Raw genomic sequence first — 6,114 nt, 5'->3', positions numbered from 1 at the left:
AAAAAAAAAAAAAAAAAAAAAAAAATCTAGATTATTTCTACCCATGTTGTAAGAACTGACTTCATATGTTGGGGAATAATTTGCTCATCAGAGGACATTTCAAGACAAGATAGCATTTAAACTGCAGCACGTTACTAAGACTCATTGTTTTTGTTTACAACTATGATGAGAACAGGTAAAATGACACACACACAAAAGGAACAGCCAGGCAAGAAAAGATGTGTGTGTGCAAGTTTAAGGTAGGTAGGTACAGAAAAAAAATGGTGTTGAGTCAGGACCATTGAAAAGAAGCCTTGCGTTCATGGAAACAGTGCCCAGAGGGAAACATTCCAGGTCAGAGAAGGTTCCAGGTTGTGAAACTGAAAATTAACTTTAAAGCATAGAGCCTGCACTAAGAATACCAGTAAAGGAGTTCCTGCTGGAAAACAGCTACCAGGGAGGTGCTTTCCCTGGATCAGCCACCAAGGCACACAAAGGTCACTACACTGGTCACTGAGGCCAGTGTGTAGTAGCATTAGAGTCCTGACTAGGAGGTCATAAAGGCCGTCTCATGAAGGTGAACAGGAAGCCCAAGTGGCCATGGAGACCCTACGATGTTGGAGATGCCAAGACCGCAGAAAGCTTCAGGCTCACAGAATGGAGCTGAAAAAGAGGTAGTGTGTACAGCAGAGAGGATACCCACAGCCACGGTGTCACTAAGTCCCGAAGGCCAGACACGGAGTTTCAGGTTTGATGTTTGCCCGCTGTGTTCTAATATTCCTTTGGTCCGATCTTTTCTTGCCATGTGCCTATCCTTCACTTTCAGTATGGAAATATTTACTCTGTGCAATTTTGTAGTGGAGGTATGGCATTTGATTTTGTGTTGTAGAGCTCACGGTGAAGGAATTGCCTTAAGTCTTAGAAAAGCCTTTGAATTTGGGACTTTTGGACAGCATTCAGACTGGAAAATTTTAGAGACAGACTAAACGCATTTTGCATTATGAGATGAAAATGAGACTTCTTGGCCAGGGGTAGACTGTTAGGACTTTAATTGATATTTGGAGATATCACAGTGACACAGGATATATTGATTATGTTTAACCTTCACTGTCAAGCTGACTGAATCTATGATTACCTAGAAGACAAATCTCTGGGTGTGTCTTCCAGAAAACTTTCTTCGCGGTAAGAGGTGTAGTAAAATTCACCCTAAATGTGAATGGTACCATATCACGGGCTGGAGTCTTCAAATGAATAAACAGGAAACAGCAAGCAGTGCACTGGTATTCCATTCCCTCTGCTTCCCAACTGTGGATGTAGGTGATTTCACACCCATGCTGCCATTCTTTCTCTACTATGATGGACTGTATCCTCATTTTGAGCCAATACAAATCCTTCTTTACATTTCTGCTGTTAAATATTTCCTCATAGAAGTTTCGTCACAAACGCAGCATGCAATCATCATTCTTAGCTGTGACTCTTGCAGGTGGAAATCTTGTAATTTCATGTTTGTATTCTGAAAGCTTAGCAAAGACGCTAAGGAGTAGTTTTATATTCACTGAGTGAATAAATAAATGGTTTAAATGAATGGAAGAAGCAATTAATTGATGACTTTTTTAAGGGAAGAAACTGTTTTTACAGAACAGACTCACTTGAAAGAAAAAAAGATTCAATATTATCCAACTTTAAGAAGAAAATAAGTTTGTCATACAAGCATAACAATTATAACTAATATGAGCATTATCTATTTAGGATATGTTTTCCTAATAATCTCCACAGGGTACAAAGACCTTACACCTATTATTCTTTGTCCTGTCTCCAGTACCTAACACACTGTCCACAACAGGTACTCAATAAATACTTTGGATTGGCTGAATGTATAAAGAAATGAACATAAAGACTTGTGCTCTTAACCAGGTAAGTCGCATAAAGGTACAGCCTGATTATAAATCTGAAGTCTAGACTAACCAGCAAAAAGTCACCAACACTAGAAAAACAGCTCATAGTGCACACTGAGACCTATCAGCATCAGCTCGCAAAGTCCACATCATTACTCTCTTTATATAAGAAATGAACAAACATTACCTGAAACTGAAGCCTCAGAGGACGGTAGATGAGAATACGCGGATTCTCTAAACTGGCTGAACTATATGAAGCAGCTTTTGTAAATTGGTGAATGAGAGAAACAGGAAGGAAGGTTGCTGATGATAAAAGAACCATGATAACTACAAAAAGTATGTTGATTGAGAAAACAAAACCAAAAACAAAATTTTTATTTTTTGAGATAGGGTATGGTTTCTGGAGTCCAGACTAGCCTCAAACTAACCCACAGTCTTCCTATCACGTGTTTAGCCTTCTAAACACGTTAAAATATTTTTTTAAGAGGTAGTGGAATGACCTGAAATTTTATGTCTCCCCCAAATTCATCAAACTGTGTTCCTTAAAATGATATTTAGAAACAGGAGTTTGGGGAAATGATTAGCTCACAGGTTCAGAGCCCTTAAGAATGTCCCCCACCCCCCACCCCTAAGAAACCCACTCACTTCTTGGGCCATACGTAGATCTATGAAGAACTGATAGAAAGTTCCATCCTTGACCCAGAAAGCAGACATCAAAGTTGCTGGTACTCCCACCTCCAAAATCACAAGACACAATGTCTGTTATTCAACTTTTGTTGTCTGTTATTCACTTAACTTTTTGTGTTTTGTTATGGTAGCCCCACTGGACTAACATGGATATGAGACTAACTCTTTAAATGTTCATAACACCTTTATATTCTCATAGGTCTTCATTTGGCTAGATAATCTATGTGGCTTCATGCAGATCCCAAGCCAGTGTTTCCATGGGGACCATCAGGTACGGCAGGAAAGGTGCAAGCGCAAGAGCATTTCACAGTCAACATCTCTATGCCGTCTTAATCCAGGTATCTGGAAACTGCAGTGAAGCCTATGTAAAAACAAGTTCCCATTTGAACTGATTCACAGTAATCATGAGATAGATGCTAATGTTGGAATATATTTTTTTCCCTAAAACGACCAAGAGACAAGTGCATGGTTTAAGTGTAGAATGAACCAAAAAGGGCAGCATATTTATTTGGACACTTGCTACATACAAGGTCAAGACTATATGTTTGCCTGAGAAACCATCTGTGGCAGAAACTGATGAGAGTTTGGAATTCAGCTTTTGCCTACCCTTCCTAACCTCTCTGGAAGTTGGGCAGGATCACTGACCACTGTTGGTGATTAGATGCTACTGGGTACCAACTTCCTTGCCTTGTCATTATACAGATCCCTATGGGACTGTTCTCTAAAGGCTTCCTGCCCTACTGGCTGAATGGAAGTAACCTTGGGGAAGATGGAGCCACAGGTTGGAAGGAGCCTGTGTCCTTGCATTACTAGGTAGCCCCTCTTCTAAGTCATACCGGATTATGAGAAGAACGGTGATACATTTGTACTGGGTCAACTCACTGAAATTTGAAGATCAATTGCTGTAATTTGCCTATCCTGGCCAATTGACCTTATTTCCCAACTTTCCTCTGGGCCATGGTAGGAAGAGAGAGGAGTAAGTCTCTGGAGTCTCAGATGATCCCGATAAACAAAGGAATCTAGCGGCTGGGGAGTTGCCTCACTGGCTGTGAGCACTTGTTGCTCTTACACAAGACCTGAGTATTCTCAGCACCTACACAGTGGTTTACAATCAGATATAACTCCCATTCCAGGGCATCTGGCACCCTCTGGCCTCCATGGGCACCAGATATGCACACAGTGCGCTTACATACAGACAAGCAAAACACTCATACACATGAAATAAGTCTTTTTTATTTTCTAAAAGAAGGTATTTGGTACCAACCTCAACATAGTATCTTGCAAATTCTGGAATAAAATCTAGAAGCCTTAGACATTCCCATGGAACCACAGACACTACCTGTGCTCCTCTACCCAACCCAGAAGTGCCCCTCTGGACATGTTTATTCCCTGGAGAACAGTAAGTAACCATCTCCAAACAGCGGCCATGGGAATCCCCAACTCCGCCAATTGATTTCATATATTTAGAGTCCAAATAAAGCCGTATTTAATCCTACTTGTTTCTGCCTTTGTTTTTTATTTTGTCTGAACATGCTGATTAAGAAGAACAAATAAATTGTTAAGCAACTTTATGTTCAAGAGTGTATTTTTTAAAGTGATTATAAGATGTGGTTAGGCACAGTCCTAAAGGACAATTAGGTGACCCAAACATCATGTTGAAAATGAGACCTTTGGGTACTTGCCTGAAGATGTTATGAGGAAACATTTGTTGACTTACCAACTTTGAGATTTAAGTCCGTCTTCAAGTAGCCTCAAGGTATTAAGAACAATAGATAATAATGTGCTGACGGAAAACATTAAAAAACAAACTTGTTACAGTCTTTCAAATAATAAAGGATAAATTCGGCTTAAATCAGAACACAAGCTCCAAATCCATCCTGCCTGCTCTATTGAACACTAAGCTAAAAGCTGGAGTGTAAGTGTCATCTCTATAGTGGTGGTCTAACAAAACTTTAGTGGAGCTAGGGCTCCAGAGAACACTAGTGAGCTCCTGCTCCTCAGAGCTACCTGGCCTGCTGAGAGGAAGGTGGTAAGCGGCCTTTCTCAGGTGAGCGAGAAAGGGATGCACTCTGAAGAGGGCTGAGGCTTGGGGTCCAGGGTATGGGGAGAGATGAGGTAAGAGATGGAGATGCAAGCACTTAGAAGAGTCCCTTTGGACCAAGAAGGCAGGAATGCATTGCTCCTTTGCGAAGACAGGTCTGCGGCTCTGTGTTCTGAGGCTGAGAACTGAGGCTCCAATGCTCCTCTCTTGTGGCGTCTTTTCCATGGACTTTATCTGCTTCTTGTATTTTTTCCCCCACTCCACATCCTAAGTCTATAAATGCCCAGGCAACTGTCACCAGGGTTGTGTCAAAATCAGAGAGAGCTGGAGGCTCATGGCTGTAATTCCAGCACTTGACAGGCTGAAGCAGGAGGAACTCAATGAGTTCCAGGCCAGCCTGGGCCTTAGAGTAAAAGCTTACCTTAAAGAGGGAGCAAGGGGAGGGATAACAAGATGTGACAATAGAGAAGGGTGTTTTCTGCACAAGCCTCCTGACTGGATGGGGTCCCCATAGCCTTGTAAAGGTAGAAGGGAAAAAGTGGTGCCATGGAGTCCTCAGAATTCCACATCTGCACCACAGCATGGACCCACACATCACACGAATGCTCACACATGCACACACAGTCACAATGAATACATGTTAAATTAAGATAATAGCAAAAACCTCACAAAGGGATCAAGTAGTGGGATAGGTGAGCTTCAGCAAAAGCAGTGTGGTCAGGAGAACCGTCTCCAGCATAAGGTTTTGTGTCAACACAAAGCCCATGGGACTGCCCTGTCATCCATTCCCTAGTCAGAGCCCCGGACTAGACATGGAGCTTCTTCCTTCCTTCCTTCCTTCCTTCCTTCCTTCCTTCCTTCCTTCCTTCCTTCCTTCCTTCCTTCCTTTCTTTTCCTTCCTTTCTCTTTCTCTTTGTTTCTTTGTTCATTTATTCATTTTATTTATTTATTTATTTATTTGATACATGGTTTTGCTGTGTACATCACACTGGCCCTGAACTGGGAGTATCTTGCCTCAACCTCCTCCACATTTGGATTATTTTTGGTTTTTGTTTTTTTAACTTTTATTGCATTATGATGAGAAAAGTTACATGATTTCAATTTGTCTGAATTTGTTAACATTTAAAAACATTTTAAGTAAACAGAATTAAATCACATTCTTGTTTCCCTTTTGTACCCCAACTCCTCCCAGAGACCCCCTCTTCAATACATACAATATCTTTTTTGTCATATTCCTTAAAAGTTATAAAATATTATAACAATAAAAATGAGTATTATAAAAGTTGTTTGATATAAAACAACAATCAATTTAACAGTGTTATGTAGATGCTTGTCTACAGCAATACTGAAAATACATATGTTTTTCTCAGTATAAATTTCAAATAACTACAAACATATTAACTGTATATTTCAAAATAATACATCACTGCTAGTATTTTCTTAGATGAACATAAATATATAAAGTCTTTTTGCTTGTTTGTTTTGTATTTAGTAGAGTTTAAAATCTTGGCT

At 40.3% G+C, this 6,114-nt stretch overlaps 2 long non-coding RNA genes across 3 annotated transcripts in view; both read left to right on the top strand.

The window, feature by feature from the left end:
• The window catches only part of LOC116098691, a 63,161-nt gene that overhangs the window by 44,040 nt on the left and 13,007 nt on the right, over positions 1-6,114 (top strand). The window lies entirely within an intron of this gene.
• LOC116098693 lies at positions 1,740-4,056 on the top strand. The gene is made up of 2 exons (XR_004121911.1): positions 1,740-1,893; positions 2,761-4,056. It is a non-coding gene; the product is annotated as an uncharacterized LOC116098693 (long non-coding RNA).

This window comes from Mastomys coucha, unplaced genomic scaffold, assembly GCF_008632895.1.
Source record: "Mastomys coucha isolate ucsf_1 unplaced genomic scaffold, UCSF_Mcou_1 pScaffold20, whole genome shotgun sequence".
Lineage (NCBI taxonomy): Eukaryota > Metazoa > Chordata > Mammalia > Rodentia > Muridae > Mastomys > Mastomys coucha.
Note: the sequence above shows the minus strand (reverse complement) of the source record. Positions and strands in the feature narration are given on the sequence as shown.